This window comes from Neopsephotus bourkii, unplaced genomic scaffold (genome assembly GCF_033783945.1).
Source record: "Neopsephotus bourkii isolate Nb327-2 ecotype Australia unplaced genomic scaffold, CSIRO-AGI_Nbou_v1 NB_1525, whole genome shotgun sequence".
Lineage (NCBI taxonomy): Eukaryota > Metazoa > Chordata > Aves > Psittaciformes > Psittacidae > Neopsephotus > Neopsephotus bourkii.
This window is the reverse complement of record NW_026902001.1, coordinates 147808-164927: the sequence shown is the minus strand read 5'-3', so window position 1 is coordinate 164927 and position 17120 is coordinate 147808. Positions and strand designations below refer to the sequence as shown.

General features: G+C 45.1%; 1 long non-coding RNA gene across 1 annotated transcript in view; it reads right to left on the bottom strand.

The window, feature by feature from the left end:
• Positions 1 to 1966: 1966 nt before the first annotated feature.
• LOC133221230 (uncharacterized) overlaps positions 1967 to 17120 on the bottom strand; it is a 32557-nt gene continuing 17403 nt past the window's right edge. The window contains exon 4 of the long non-coding RNA XR_009727941.1: positions 1967 to 2379. This is a non-coding gene — a long non-coding RNA (uncharacterized LOC133221230). The remainder of the gene's footprint in view (positions 2380 to 17120) is intronic.

Genomic DNA, 17120 nt, shown 5'->3' with positions numbered 1-17120 from the left:
TACCTTGAAAACACTTGTGGTCTGTTGGACTGAGGGATCCTATGGGAGTTGTAGATGACAAGAGAACAGTTTATTGCTTAAACTCTACTGGGGTCAACAAAAAGTCATGGAGGCCCAGAGTTTCATCTCATTGAAGTCAATAATCAAAGGTTTAGAGCCAAGTGAGTCAGGTGGTGTGTTTCAGCACAGCTCTGTTGGCTTCAGTGGCTTCGCTGGGATGTGCAGCCACCGAGGAGCTAACACACTGGCCTTGGTGGGAGTGGGATTATCGAAAAGCAGTTCGAGATTTCTCATCAGTGTTAGGCAAAGCTGTTTGTTGTGGTCCAAAGGCTCAGGAACCAGAGCCAAGCTGGGCTCTTGCTGTTGTTGTGGTGGGAGGAGGAATTGGAGGAAAAAGGTGAAGGCAGAGTGACAGAGCCATGAGGTAATGGCTAGGGTTATGGTTGGGTTGGCACAAATAAAATAGCTGTAGCTGCCCAACTAGAGCTGGGTCAGACTTGTGGGTCTGCAAAGCTTTCGGTAGGCCCACCTTGGTAAGGGCAGATCATCTGCCCTTAATGATTGAATTGGGGTTACAGTACATAGCTCCTTGCATAGTCCAGTGGAAATCAGTGAAAGACACCAAACTGTGGAGCTCCATTCAGAGGCAGCCAACCTACCCAGCAGGAATTTGTATGAGGCAGTTCATGGAGATGTTATCTAATACCAGGATGTGATTATCCCTGTTTTCTTAGTCTTCAGTTTGGATTTCTAACAGCCTAGTAATCAGACAATGTATAGATATATTTGAACTGCTATTAATTTAAAGCTAACATTGTATTAGTCCAATTTAGTGTTATACGTAATGCTTTGACATGATCGCATTGTGCCCACGTGCCTTGAGTGAGAAGCCAATCTTGTGAAATACAAGACACATGCATCTCCTGTCAGCTTGAAAACATATTGGCGGGAAGGCGAAGTAGCTTGGAATTAGTTTTGATGTTATCTGAAAAGTAAAAAAAAACATCAAGAATGTGTTATAGTTGGAAACAACGGATAGAGATAATGCTGGACTCCAGGAGGTTTAAAAGCAGCAGCCAAAAGGTGACCTTGAGAGAGAGTGCATGTATAAATAGAGAAAGCACTGAGTGTTAGAAACAATGGTCATTGCCTGGGACAGCAATGACTCTTTGGACAGGCTGGGAAAGGAGAGAAAGTCATTCAAATTCCGCTGTACGGCTCTCATTGCCCAGGTTGGATGCTAGTTACAGGAAAGCTCAAGCCAACAAGTTGGATCTTAGCACCGTTGTCCAGATCCAAGTTTCATCCGCTTGATTTTGTTCTTGTTTATATGGGAATGACTTGGCTAGTGTCAGAGCTTTTTGTAACATTGCAAAATCAGTGGAAGTGGTGGGATCACAATTTGGTCAGACCTGATCTAGAGCAAGTCAATCCTACAATGTTGCATTAGAAACTCAAAGCTGAACTTGCAATCTGGTTCCCTCCTGCTGGTTCCAAGATGTTGGACTAAATGTCACCCAGTTATCCTTTTGTCTCTGAACCTGCAAAGAGTGTATTAGATACCCCTTGTGTCATTGGTCTATTCAGTTCATCCAGCCGAAATTCCCAAGACAGAATGGAACAGAAAAATGGGATCTGCAGGAAACAGCATGCAGACCACTGAGCCAAGCCAAGAAGCAAGGCTTTGGTGGTCAAATTTGACCCTTCTATAAAACTCAGGGTGAGCTGAGAACTTGGGCTCTAAACCTGGATGTGAGCCTTGGCTCAGATCTACTGATACCAGTCATCTCTCTTTTGGGGATGAGATAAATATTTAAGAGTGCTCAGCTGTGTGTTTTTGTAAGGATATGAGATAGTGCCTGGCTGTTACTGGAACACTGTAAAGCAGCTATATTAAGACTATACTAAGGAACAAGTTGAATAATTACTCAAAAATGAAAAGCCACATTTCTCCACAAAGAGAAAATGTTACGAGCTCTGTGATTTACTATCTCCTTTCCAACATGAAGAATTTCATAGGAAAGAACTGAAAAAAGAAAACCCAGAAAACAAACAAAACCCAATAGCAGCCAAACAAGAAACAGGGTAAAAAGAGTCTCACGTGCTGTGCCCGGAAACCAAATTACCATTATTTGCTTATTAGATACTGCTGTCTTGGTAGATATAGGTATGAATTCAGAAAAGACATTTGTGGCCAAGGCTTGATATTGCAGGGCAATGGATGTCTTGGTAAAATACTGCATTTCTGTCATGCGCACTGACCACAGACTCGAAAGGCAGTGGCAAACAGCAGTGCAATCTCATGAAAAGTCTGTGAGGTAGAACAAGGCTGGAAAAGGTGGATTTTGGAATAAGTCACCGTTTCCAAGGATCTTCCTCCTGGCTGTGGTTTGAAATAGCTACAGAAAAAGGCAGGTTAAGAGGTGCACAGAGGATGTGTTAAACCAAGAAGAAGAAGGATCATTAGGATGACTGCTGTGACTTCAGGACAAATGAATATTTGATGGTGTAGCTGGAAAGAGCTGAGACTGTAAAGACTTAGAACTGAAGTCAGTAAAGGACTATCTCACAGCACTGGGAATACCATACTTCATTGTTCCCATTGACTCAGACCTGCGCCTCTTGGAAAATAGAGCTCAGGGTAGCAGTACACAGTTTGCAAAATGTGCGTGGCTTGGAAGAGCTGGTACGAATCAGCAGCCCCTGTGCTTGGGCACAGATTAACATCCAGTGAGCATCCCTCTGGGATCACATTTCCTCAGCATGGAGGCAACACTTCATAGAGAAAATTTTCAACAACTTAGTGATATTTTCTAGCCTTTAATTCCTCTGATTTCTGGACCCAAATAGGTTGTGAGAATTAATTAATTTGATAGTATACATAAAATACGTATGAAGAGAAACCTCGGGTGCTTTTTATGTGAAATGAGTGCAGAGGCTGCTGTGGATAGATGGTGAACTGGGCACCAAATGATTGCAGATATTTGCTGGTTTGAAGGACTTCACTTTAAATCACGTTGGTTAATAATCATCTGTGTCAACTTGTTTGTTAGGTTAAGACCAAGTCCAGTGCCTTTGAAAAAACCTAAAAACTAAAATAACCCTCCTCCGCCTCCTTCCACCAGAGCAGCCCTCCATACATCCCGCTGGATTTCCGAGCTTGGAACAGCGTTTAAAACAGGGAGATGACATTACACACAGCCTGTCAACGCGCACTTCCAGAACCCAGGCAAAGCAAGACAGCCCCTCTCATTACAGGTGGAAAAATAGGGGTTTTTTTTTTAAGCAAAGCTCTCGGAAGAATTACAACAGTGTGCACACAGCGGAAGATGAAGTTTTTCTTTGTGCTTTATCAGCCGTGTTTCCGATGCACGCGGTCCTGCGATGTCGGTTTGTCAGTTGGGATGGGATGTCAGATAAACAGGTAGTTTGTACTTTGCTGGAGCCCTCCATCCTCATCCAGGGAAACCTGCTGAAATCTGAGATATATAAAATAGGAGACCAGATTCTGGGATAGGTGTAAGTTGGCATGCCTCCATGGCGTCAGTGGAGTTACGTTGATATAGGCAAACTGAGCAATCAGCTCTATGGTGTGCTGGAATAGGTAATATTTCTTTGGCTTGCTCTTGAAAGGGGTGGGAAAAGGAAAATGTCATAATGAGGATGAAATTGTCACAGTTTTGAACAATAGCTTTGGAAATTCCTATTCTCACAACTCATGAGGAATATCACTTCTCAAGGAAGAGGGGGAATGGCTTCTGAAAGATTACACATCTCCCTCTAGTTTCATTTTGGAAAAGCCTGTGCTCATTTCTTCAGTTCTAATCAAAGAACACAATAAAATGAGTCATCAAGCACACCTACTGCTGACCTCAAAGATGCCAAACCCTAATAAATCCTTCAGTTGTGAGTTGCCCCAAGCTACAGGCCTGGTCCATCAGCAGGATGACAGGAGGATGGTCTTCCATGGCTCCAGTGCTGGGGCTGCTGTGGTCCATGGAGGATGCAGCTTCTAGCAAGCCTGGAAGTACTACCAGATTAGCTAAAACCCAAGTCATCTCCTGGTGCATCCTTCCAGCAGGTTCCCAAAATGCATAGAGTTTTAGAGGCACTGCTAGCACAACAGAGCAAACCAGGACTTGATCATATTTCATCTCTCTGTTGCTTTAGAGCTCATCCTAAAACCATGGCTGTCTTGCAGGTGTAGGACTTTCCTGGCATGGCTCTGCTTGAAGAGCTGGATGGTTTTGAAAAACCTTTGAGAAAAAACAGCAAAACTGATTTAGTTATTTTAGGTCAGTAATTAGGGAAGATACGATGTAGCTCCATTTTGTGGTAAGAAATACATAATTAATCCATGGAACTCACCACCACGAGACATGGCTGAAGTAGAAGGACTTAATGATTTCAGACCCAGCCTGTAGGATTATGTGAACAAGGTTATGTTTAATTTGATTAGTCCGGGGAAAAATCAAAACCACAGCAGTTTGGATGAAATGGAAACCTACATGTTTTGGTGCATGACTGAAATCTGAGCTGAAGGGTAGAAGGAAGACAGGGAGATTTTTGACAGGTTATTCCGTAACTTCCCAATTTGGGGTTTCTTCTTGGAAGTGAGATGCCAGAGAACAGGAAAAGTTGCTCCAATCCAGTTGAAGAATTATCTACAACTTGCAGAGTTAAACTCCTTGGTTTCAAGAGGTAGAAAGCTCTTCCTTGTTCCTTCTCTAACCTCCTGATTAAAACCCATGGATGTTTGCTAATGCTTTTGCTTATCACAGCTTTCCCCCATCAACAGATCTCTGACGTGCACTTCAACTTGAACTTGACCACAAGTCGACAGGGGCCTTGATAGATAGACAGATAGATTTTTGCGTGTCTTTTCAAGCCAGTTCCCTTCAACAGGTGTTTGCTGTGTCTGAGGTTGCTCTGTTTATATAATCCTTGTTCCATTTGGAAGGATGAAAAATATCACTCCGTTTTATTGTAAACAGACTCGGGTTCTCTTAAACACTAAAAGGAAAGGTTACCAGATTAGTCATGGGCTTCTCCCCCCCCCCCGCCCCAACATCACCTTGCTTTGCTCCCCTTTGGAAAGAGCCAGCGAGCCTCCCCTTGCGCTAATGTGGGGTCTATGGGGTGGCTGCTGCAGAGGGTTTGAAGCCTCCCCATGCTACATCCCTGCGTGCTGTGCAGAGCTCTGGACCAGGGGTGGTTTGCTATGTGTGGGGTCTTTGCGTGCTGCCTGAGTGCTGGCTATCAGTTTTCAAATACAAGCTTGGATGAGCGTCCAGGTTTTATCATCCATTTGCTGCCAACAATTCTCATTTTGATTTTTTTTTCCTCTTTTTTCCCCCTTTTTTTTTTTCCTTTTCTTGACAAGCATTCATGAGTGAAAGCTCCATCACGGAAAGATAATCTTTTATAATGACAGAACCAGAGCCAGGGATCTGTGTCAAAGGGCTGAGATACTGCCTCGCTGAGAAACCAGAGCCTGAGCTTGGTCCGTGCATAAGGTGCATTTGGAGAAAAGCTCGGAATGATGGAGACTGCTGTGATAGGTATGGGATGGAGCAAAAACAGGATGATAGCCAGAACTGGGTGGCTTTACTGGTGTCCTAATAACATACACATTGCTCCCTATGTCACTATATGAGAGGTTAGCGCATATCCCAACACCAGGGCAGCCAGTCCCAGAACTCAGGTTTCCCCTGGGCTCTGCAGAAAGCCCCAGCGATGTGTATAAATGAGATCTGTGTAAAGCCTGTGCTTTGAGTTCTCGAACTCCAAAGGGGCACGAGCATCTTGACAGGGCCTCCTAACATAAGGCATGTGTGCATGAGCCATGGTATGAATCACTGGGGCCTGGAATGGAGCTTTATTTAGGATGCAGAGTCAGAGAAAATTCCACCCTTGCCCTGGGAGTAGGGGAAAGCAGGTGTTTTTTTCCATAAACTGTCCTTAGCCCTAAAGTTAACGGCCATAAATTAAACAGGGGAGGGGAATAGCAGATGTTACTCAGGGAACCCACGTGCATGCAGCTGAAGGTGAAAACTAAATATAGGTGGTTCGTTGGGGTCTTTTTCTCTTTTTAAATCAAAATCCAAAGAAATGTCCGTACCTTCTCCCTTTCTGGCTGCCAGGTCACACAGTTTCATTTCTTGAAATCACACAATTCCTCTTCAGCCAATCCCTCTTCCCTATGAGTCCCCAATGCACTGAGATCCTGGCACTCAGAATCACCGACTTTTGCTATCCCCATGTCCCCAGCAGGAAATGGGTGATGGTGGCAAAGACAACTGGTGCTGCCTGTCCCTGCACCCTGCATGGCTCAGCCCCAATGGGACATTTCCATCCAAGCCATCCCTTCCTGCCTTGGACACAGGCGGCAGCAGCCACCCCAGCCAGTCGTCATTAGCACCTCACATCCTCCTTCCCTGTGGCCAGTTTACCTAACAGCCTGTATAAACGCAGGAAATGTGCTTACTTTCCAAAAACCAATGGAAAATTGGTGTGTGGTTGTTCTGCAAGAGGCGCTCCAAGGACAGGGCTGTTGGGGATGCAGGGACACTTTCTCTGCTTAGCATCCCTGTGATGGGGAGGGCACAAAAGCCCCAGGAAGCAGCATCTGAGGTCAGGATGAAGAGGGATTGCTGATCAGACAGCATCTAGTGCTGTCTGGATAGGTGGAGGCATTTGGGGCAGGTTTGTGGGGTTTAAGGGCAGTTTGCTGTCAGGTTGCCTGCTGCTTTGCACATCCACCATATAAATAAACGGGGAAACTGAGGCACGATGGACGCACATCACAGGAAGGGCAAAATACCTCCATACCCCAGTGCTCCCAACCCCAGTCCTTGGTGGATCAAACCACAGCTCTTTGCTAAGCCAGACAAGCCTTGAAGCCATGCATGCGAAAAGCAGGCTCCCAGACGCTGGGGTGATGGGCTCGGTGTGTCCTCCTCTCAGGCTGCCCTCTGCCCACTCACAGATGTCTCACTGAGCACGAAGCTGGTTTACATTTCTCCAGCCAAGATGATTTTGTGTCCTACAAGGGGAGAGGGGGATGCTGCTAACCGCAGGGACAGCTCACGCAGCACCATTCGGCCCGAGGTTCATGCCCTGTGGCCGCTTTGCCTTGGAAAAAGCTGTCCAAAGGGTGTTATTTCAAGTTGAGCGTTTAGGAGCACCCAAAAACCATACCAAGCTTTGCAATTCTCTGTGAATTGCTTTAAATTGTTTCTCTGCAAGTCAGGCCAGGTATATAGAGATGGGGAGGAGGCATCTTCATCTATTCCTTTGGACCTTAATTCTAGGTGATTTTACTGCTGCTTTCCCATCTCCCAGCTCCTCCAAAGCAGGCAGGAGGAAAGGAGGAAAAAGAAGAAAAAAAAAAAAGAAAGGAAAAAAAAAACCCAAAGCCCTGGGGCTAAATTGAAGCCATTAGTAGCCTCGAACTGATGACAGCGCAATAAATTACTAATTAACCTTCAGGGCGAGTTCAACACCTTGGGGATAAGTGTGAAAACACGGAGTAATAAGCCCTGACAAAGCCAGGCAGCGGCAGGTCCCGCCGGGCCGGGTATGCAGCACTGCCTTCGCCTTAGGGGGGAATTCTGCACAGCGTAGGGGTGAGCAGAACAGCAAAGTGGGGGCACCAGGGCTGGGACCTGACTGAGACCTGGAGGAAAAGACCCCCGATTGCATTTCTGACTTGTGTTCTGCAAAACTGAGTCTTATTCAGATGTTTGGTTTAGCGCAGCCACGCTTAAAAAAGCAGAATATGCCACCCGCCTATGGGAAATGTCTTCAATTACAGAGAACAAGGGCTGGCTCTGGGGGATTTGGTTGCTGTTGTAATTGCACCGACCCATCAGTGCCTCGGAGTGGCTTTTGCACGGCAGGAGATTGCCTTGAGCCCCTTGGCCAGCCCCTAGGGAGGCCAAGATCAGGCCGGGGGGGCTCTGCCTGTGGGTACTAGGGATGGGACACCCAATGCTGAGCCCCCCCTTGGCTGAGCCCTGCCCTAGGGGTGATTTGCCCTTTGCAGAGGTTTTGGCACAGAGATGCTTACTGTGATTAATGCGGTGCAATGCCGACCTGATTAGGTCAATCCACCTCATTAGGAGAGATGATCATATATTGCAAAGGAGTTTTTTATGTATATAAATATATATATAACACTGTGTTGCAAGAAGCAAGAAGATCTTAATTACCTCAACCTGAGCCCAGAATCTGCAGGTTTTCTGTGGTTGTTGTTTGGATTTTATTCTCCAGCAAAGGGGGGGGGGGGGGGGAACGCAAACCTGACCACCCATGGAGTGTGCAGAGCTCTTGGAAATGTGAACATGTTGGGGATGGGGAGCTGTGATTGCTGGGGATTGGGATGGGGCTGTGGTAGGGGACGATCCCACCACATCCTGGGTGAAAATAGCATGTGCTTGAGGCAGGAAAGGGAAGCAGAGCTCTTCCTACATCAGAAAAAAAAGCCCTTACAAGCTTTCTGCTCCAGCTTGCCCTAAGAAGGAACCCAAAGCCACCCCAATCTGTACAACCAAGGGCTCTGAGACTCCCCTTCTCTCTTTAATTTCCTTCATGGTGCTGGGGCAAGTATTTGCAAGGTTCATTCTTTGGCATCTCGCTGCTGATCAAGCAGGGGACTTTGCCAATAGTATTGCATCAAGGTCTTTTCAGTTGTAATGTTGTATGACATTTCTGAGACCAGATATGGCTCAACTAATCATATTTTAATAGCCCTACCTTTTAGGAATGGACTGGCTCAGAGTGTACACAGTAATATTCTAATTTCTGAGCTCTGATGAGCATAATTTTGAGCAGGTATTCAGTTTCTGTATGTTATAAATCGTGCTCCCAGATGTTCAATGCCAACGGGCTATAAAGAGCAACTGCACAAATATAATATTTAATACCGAATGTCAGTTTGGGTGTTCCACTCAATTTCCTGGAAAGATCTTTAAACTCGTCTTATTTAGCTTGAATACCCAATCAGTTCCATACTCCAGCCCCAGCTATGTAATGCCGCATAACTAAGTTCTCTAATTTCTGAGATGCAAATGTAGAGCAGATGTAAAAGGGGAGTGGAGGGAAGGGGGGATGTTCCTGCGCGTTCAGCAGTGCTGGTTATCAGTGCTGGTTGAATCAGAGAGGGAAAGGCCTGTGAGGCTGCAGTTCCCAGATGCTTTGGACCCTAACCAAGGGCTGTTGGAGAGGACGTGGGTCAAACAGATGGCCCTAGCCCCAAGAAATCAACCTGATGGGGCGGCCAGTTCATAGTGGGAATAAAAGGTGGACCTGTCCTGCTAGCAAAGGAGTCCCATTAAATAAGCCTATTGGACAGGTTGAAAGGAGCATTGAGGTTTCTGGGGGCTGAGGATAAAGGTGAGCATATGGCTTTCTTTGCAGCAGGATGGGACAGGAAAGGAGCTGTGATCCTCTGGGATCTTTCTGAGGTAGACAGAAACTCACTTCTTGCTGATTGTCCTGTTGTCCCACACAATGTTCCTCGGTTTGTGACCATCAGTTATCACCTGTGAGTATCCTCTCTGATCAGCTGAAACATCGACAGTCACCACCCATACAGATTCTAGCACTACTCTGGTGTTACTCGTGTGATGGGAATCAGTAACAGCATAAGACAGACCTTTTTCTACCATGGAGCTCTGGTTCTGGCTAATCCATGTCTGTACACCCATCAGGAACCACAGCTCTGGTCCAGGGGGCTCATGTATCAAACCCAGTACAACTCCCCACCAAGCCAGTCAACGTGGGTCAAAATATGTGCTGGGGGTGTCCCAAGGGAAAAGGAGCAGGCAGTCTAAGGGCTCACTGATCTGGCAGAGGCCAAATTGGGGGCATAACCCCTGCTTTTGCTCCCAGGGCTCAAAGCTTAGCAGCTGCCACTTGCAGCACTATCCATCACCATGGGCTCTTTGAGAGCAGTGAAGTTATTTGACCTCTTATTCTGCTTTAAAAAGAAATACAATAAAAATGTGATTCTGGCTGCAGCTTCTAAAGTAGAACTGACCAAATACCATATATAGTATCAACTAAGGACAGCCAGAGACTTCCCTCCATCTTTTTAAGCCATCCCCCTTCCTACAGCCCTGTCCAAGTTGCATTAATCATGGACTTCTTTGGAGTAAATGGGATTAATCTGCCCTCTTGCCATTTCTCTGATGTTTTGCAGCAAATCTTGGATACATGCAGGATTCTGTGCATCTCACAGGCTCAAGGGTGATATGATTGAAAGGAAATGGTAGCTATTTCTATCAGTATCAAACCCTCACAGTGTTTCCTGCTCTTCTGAGCAGATCAGTCCCAGGTGGTCAGAGCACCACGCAAACTCAGGTCAAAAACGTTCATCTTCCCTATGCCTGGTTGCCAGAAATAAAAAGCTTTTGCTGAGTGACCCATCCTACTTCTCTGGTTTAAAGATCTCAGCAGCTTCAAAGGCTGTTTCTGCATCCTGGGTTTTGGGCATTTGATCCGGAAAAGCTCAGAAAGAGCTTCAGAAATTGAGCCTGGTGAACACTTTCAGCTACCTGTCATTGTCTTTGACTCCTTGGGAGTTTCTTCCTTTTCTTGTTCCCAAATGTATTTGCCAAAGGAGCCACTGGAGATGCACTCAGTGTTAGAGCAGACATGTGTAATGTAATTCATATATTCATAAACCATTTAGAAAACCCCCAGACCTTCTGTGCATTATCTAAGCTAATCACAGTCTTTCTCTCTCAGGGGGGATATAGATCCTTCATGTTGTATCCTAGTATTGTTATAAACAAAACTCTTCAAAATGTCTTTTTCTTTTCTTTCTTTTTATTTTAATGGGAAACCTACTCATGTATTCTGCCACATGAAAGTAGATTTGCCTTCATTTGTGGCCATGCTGATTAGACAGCCTTGGAGATCTTTAATTAAATCGCTTGGGTTTTGTGTATTTCTTTCAAAGAAAACCGTCAAAATAGCATTTGTGACTCATTACAATTATAACAGCGATGCTATCATCTTTGCCTTCTTATATTACTTATTTTGATCAAAAACGCTGCATGCCACGCATACCTTTAACAGCTCGTGAGTGTACATCCCTCCTGCACTGGGAAGAGGGTGCTTCCCAGCAGTGCTGAGGTATGCCTGGCCTTGGCATCTGTCAAGAGGAGCCAAACACATCTCTAGCTGGTTTATTGCTCTGCTGAAAGCCACAAAGCCAAGACATTTTACACATATTGAAAGCCAGAGCCCACAAGTGACTGGAATATGCACAAGATTTATTCATGACATCTCTGTATAGTTGGGATGCCTTTGAATCTGTTGCATGTTGCAGTCAGCACACTTGTACTGTCCTCTCTTGCTCAAAATTGTTCTCCAGAGGTTTTTTCTCTTGCCCTTTCTCCTTTTAAGCACAACAGCAAGCCCTGGCAAGGTAATTCAGTGCCTGCATCGCCTCCTCTGGCCCTGCCACCAGGTGAAATAACCAACTATATTGACTACAGAGGCCCTGTTCTGCTGGAGACAGTTGTACGTGGTCACATATGTTAACCAGGCTGAGTGTTTTGATCTCTTTTTTAACTTCTCCATTATGTCAGTGCATGCAATTTCTTTTGATGAGGGATAATGCTCATTCGCTCCTGTAAGAGCACATGAGATAACTGATGCCACAACAGCCCTCAGCAAGGGATAACATCAGAGTTACAAGCTTTCTGGGGAGATTGAACCCACCAAAACTAGCCATGCCCTCTGACACGGGACCGTACCACTGTGAGGAGCCATCCAACCTCCTGTGGCAAAGACCTCTTCTTAAAGACAGAAGTTACCTTGGATAAAGACCAGAAATAGAAGACAGGTTTTTAAGGGCACTATGATGGGGATATGGAAAAGGTTACCTCCCACCTGTGATAATCTGGGACACTTTGGGGGTTATGTGTTAAGGGCAGACATACCCCGAGTTATTCACCTCTAGGATGGGACTGTGATATTCCCCTGTTGTTGTTCCCAATGCAGTTACGGCAGAGGTCCCTTCCCTTTTGCATGTGGTTCAGGGTACGCCTGGCTGCAAACAGGATGGGACCATGAAGACTTTAGGAGAGGACCATGGATGGAGTTGCAACTCCCCAGCTGATCTCACAAGATCCCAGCTGTGGCAGAAATCACAGAGGGGTTTCACAACTATGCAGGTTTAATTTATCAAAGCTTGAGGACACCCTAAAACAACATTGCTTATTTGTCCATGGTCCTTACAGGACTTCTCTTCTGTGGTGGCCTCCAGTGTCACCCTTCACACAATCATGTCTGAGTGCTGGGAAGGAGCAACACATCCCTTTTCCTACTGCTGCTTCCACTTACTGAGGATGGGACAAAGCAGTCCTGTCACCAATGCTGTCGCACTGATGATGATTGCCACTGGCACGTGTTCCCTTGTGTTTGGTTTCCGATACTCTGGGACATCCCTGTTGCTTGGCAAGTGGCATGTGGGTATAATCAGTCTCAGGCAATTTATTTTTACTACCCTGTGTAAACACAGTGCTGAAATTGTCACTGTGATTTAGGAGGTGCCAGATTTTTCTGTTAATTATTTTTTTTCCCCTGTTTTTTTTCTTTTCTTTCTTGACACCTTCCAGTCCATCTCTGGAATGACACTTCATGAGCAGCTTTCACTAAAGATTTCCCCAGTGATGGGACATGCTGTTGAAGTCTGATCTCTGTCTCTCCAGGCTTCCCTTGATACCTGGAAGCTGTAAGAGGCAGAGGACAAAAATTACCCTTCTCTTTCGCCCAGCAACCATTTTGTGTGCTGAAAATAGAAGTATCATCTTAAATGAGCCACTCAGAGAGACATAATCACCCAAATACAGACGAAATCACTTAAAGATTTTGAAACCAGCAACCTCATATATTTTAATTATAGACTGCAGTGATATTCTGCTGAAAGCAATTATGTTGTAGCTCTTCCCACACACACAGGCAGTCCCAGTTGTGCTCCACAAAGACAAGCAGTTAAACGTATAAGACATCATGTATGTTTTGGGATTTTTTAGTCCATTTTTGAACACTGCTTTGAAATAAAGCAAGAGATTCTCTGTTCTGGACACAGCCTTATTGCCTACACACAGGGTACCTTTAGGTAGGCAAATGTAGGAACGTTGATTGCAGCAGCAGAAACATGTATCTGCTGCAAGAACAACATTTCTCCCCACTTTTTGAATGGCCTCTTGTTTTTGCTATGGAAATGGCCGTCCCTGCTTCGTCAGTACTTTTTAAACTTGCCATGGCCAGAAAAGATGCTTCTGTTTAAAATCAGAGAAACGATCCACTAAAAAGCTCCAAATGAAAGATATCTATTTCACTGGGTTGGACTGGCCAACAAGCGTGGCTTGCTGAAATGTGGTTGAGACACTCAGATACAGTTCATGCTACTGATACCCCTTGCTCTCCCCTTCAAAATTAGCCAGATGAATGGGGCCTTTTGTAGTGAGGAAAGAAATGGCCAGAAATCACAATAATCCCTTTCTAGCCAGGCTTCGGTAGCATGGCGTGAGTCAACATCTCTGCCTGGTGCTGGAGAAGACGGAAAACAGCAATTTCTCAGCGGTTTCCTTGGCATGTTGGAAACTGAAGGCGATCTTCTCGCACGCAGATCATTCCACCTCAGGCTGGTTGCTCCCATTGACTCTGTTCCAGCCATTCAAACACCATGGGGCTGCAGACTGTGAATCACATCCTTCAAAGACCAGCACCATGGCCAAGCATATTTGTCCCGGCCCAGTGCCTTGGTACCCCTCAGGTGATGGGATGTGGCAAAGCATCTTCTGGCTTTGGAGAATGGTGGCTTTTGACTTCTCTGTGCACACTTCACAGACCAAAGCTTTTTCTCTCTATGAGAAGTTATACTGCTTTCCTGTTATTCTAAAACTAAGTACTTTGCACATTTGGCAAGTATTATTAAGTAATAGTATGAGTGATGGTCTGTGGTTGGAGTTAATTTCTTCCAGTTCTCAAAGTGTCTAATTACACCTTCTTCAATGCTAACTGTACAGATTGTTTCAAATGTGCAAAAAAAACTCTTGTTTAAGTAAAAAAAAAAAAGAAAAAGAAAAGAAAAAAAGGAAAGAAAAGTCTTGATTCATCCCTCTGGAGTGAAGGTATGAGACTAGAGGCATAACCTAAATGTCTTCTGACTTCAGCACTGTTCATGGTTCTGTACTTCTTACTCCAAGAACACTTGAAAGGGTAAAAACCAATAGGCCAGGTACTATCTGGTGTAATCATCCCATTTATACAGTTCCAGTACTGACCAGCTTAAACCTACATCTGTCTTTAGCTTAGACCCATGTCAACTGAAGACACAGATGTAGCTAACCTCATTTTAGGAACTTGTGCCCCACTTCACTAGCAATTCCCATGGTGGGAACACCATGAACATCTGCCTGGTCCTAGTCCAGGGCAATGCATAATGACAGGGGCACTGGAAAGAGCCTGATGTGCTTCACCCCAGAGCTAGAACAGGGTACAGGGTAGATCCATACGTGGGATCTATGGCATGTTGGCTGAAAACAAGAGTTTGGTAAGCCACTATAATTTGGTTGAAATACAGATCATTTGAGACTTCCTTTGATGACTGATGAGAGATCAACACAGCTTTTACATGGAGACATCTCTTAGAAGAAATTCTATCTGAAGAGACATTTCTACCTCTTTGGTATGGCCAGTTGAGAAAAACAAACATATCTTGCAGCTGATTTTCTAATTACAGTGTCAAATGATTAGGTGGGTGACAGGGGAGAGACTAGGGGCGCAGATCTACCAGTCGGATTGTGAGAAGAGCCACTGGTGCACATCACCCTGCAGTGCTCAAGAGACATGCTCTGGGAAGGTACCAATGGCTTGGTTGTGCTTAAAACCTCTGCTCACCATTACACACCAGCCTCAGTTCAGGCTGATCACAAGTTGTTTGCTGGCCCTTGACTTCAATGCTTAATATAAGGGTTTCATGGTTATCAGATCTTTTTCCCCCTTGTCAGACTATAGAGGAGAAAAATAACATGTAGAATGGGAAGTATGGATAAGATGGGCATCTCTTTCATGACAATGTATGGGGCTTTGGGTGATTTCACACAATAGCCTGGGTTGAGGCTGCTCAGCTCATTCAGTCACTGTGATCACTGACTTCTCCAAGGATGGACATGTCTAATTTGAATGGTGGCCTACAGGACTAAACGTGGTATCCTTCGAGACAGGGCTAGCCCACGTTGTGATTTATTTTTCTTTCCTGGGGTTTGTGACTGAATCAGACAGGAGAGAGGAAGTGAAGGTTTGTTCTTTCTAAAGATTTATTTTGTTACATCTGCAACAAGTCAAGAAGAGAGCAGGGTGGAAAGACTTTTGGTTTTGGGCCTGGAACAAAGCTCAGTGCTTGAGATAAACAAATGGGGGGAAAGGAATTATCAAACAGCGAGCTGGCCACAGACTTTGTTATGAGCTTTACTGTAACAAGCTGAGAAACTTTGGTAACTTAAACCAAACTGAAAGAGGACCAGACTTGCAGGGTAAAAGGAAAAGCAGATGATTGAGGTGCTTTGAGGAAGTAAAAGCTCGGTCTGTCTGTCTGCCTATCCATCTATCCTACATTGCTCTAAGATGTGGAGATACTTGACATGGAAAACATCCCAAGCTTTGGTTTAGAGGACCCAGCAGATTTCTCAGGCATGTGAGTTGAGCTGCCATTGACTTTGATAATTATGGACAAGCTCTATTGACTCATCCATCTAACAAAATTAGTGATAACCTCTTAGTTTTTGCAACAAGCACCAAGACACCTGAATGCAAGACAAAATGTAGGTCCTGATGCAGCCGGGCATTGCATTCATGTGTGATGTGTGATTCTACTCATGGCCAGAATCTACATCCACACTCAAGGCTTCTTTCTGAGTTGGCTGCAAAGTTTTCAAGTATAACTTGTCCAAGTTTCCACTGGTAAGCAGGTGTTAATAACTCTTACCTAGTGCTCAGGCCAGTGGAGGAGCTGAATTACTCCATGTAGGTCAGCAGAGATGGTGAAAAATAAAAGAGAGATACAGTGTTTGTTAAATGAATAGAATTTATTTTTCTGTGGGGAAAAACAAAGGGGGAGAAATTATGAAACGTTAATTTCCACAGTGTTAAATTAACAACAGCAAAAAGCACTCAAAAGAATAAACTGCATGTTAAGTAAATTTAAAAGAATTACCGTAAAAGAAATGCCAGCTTGCTTTTCTAGTGTTTGCAAATCACCATTCACCAAAATCCTTTATAACATCTCCTAAAAAGCTTAGAGGAGCGTGGCAGTGGAAGCTACCTTCCACATATCCTTAGGTCCACGGTGTCTCCCATTGGAAAGATCCTTAGGACAGCAGTGTCTCCCGTAAGAAAGCCATGCTTTGGACTCTCCAAGGGGGAGATAACCCTTCCAGAAGGCAGCTCACCCCACCCCAGGTCTGACAACATTTACCAGTTACCTGTGCTGAATGCTCTTTATCTCACTGATACCCTATCAGCCCCGTTCAGGCTGGTGAGATAGCAAAGTGGCACAATTAGCAGCAATTAGCCTAGGGAGAAACCTGTTCATTGGTGGCTCCCAGGATGGAGGAAGTCCCTGTCTCTCAGTGCCTCTAGAGATGCTGGTGGGTTTGTGTGGCCAGTGACCTGGTAGCCAGGATGGGGTCTGTGCTGCTAGTTTCCTTGTATTGTTGTGTGTGATGGGGCTGGGTTTAGGGGCAGACCCCCCAGGCAAATTGGTGAATGGTGGGAGGGTGTTTTGGAGACCACCCCATGGCATTGTAGAGCCACTGGTCTTACGAAAATTAGGCAGGCTGATCTTGCACATGATGGTGCATGACCACCAAGCACCCTGGTAGGACCTCCTGCTCCTCACTGAGATGCCTGCGATGAGAAAATGTCAGTCTGGTGTGAAACTGGGAGAACTGGAAAATATGAGTTGTTCTAATACAGTGATAATGGGGTGTGTCTAAAGCAGCAGAACCCTTGAGATGGCCCAGTCATATGATGACCCCTGTACATCCTATAGGAGAATAGGGGAAAACCTCAGTTCAGGTGAGGTTCCGGTCATTTTG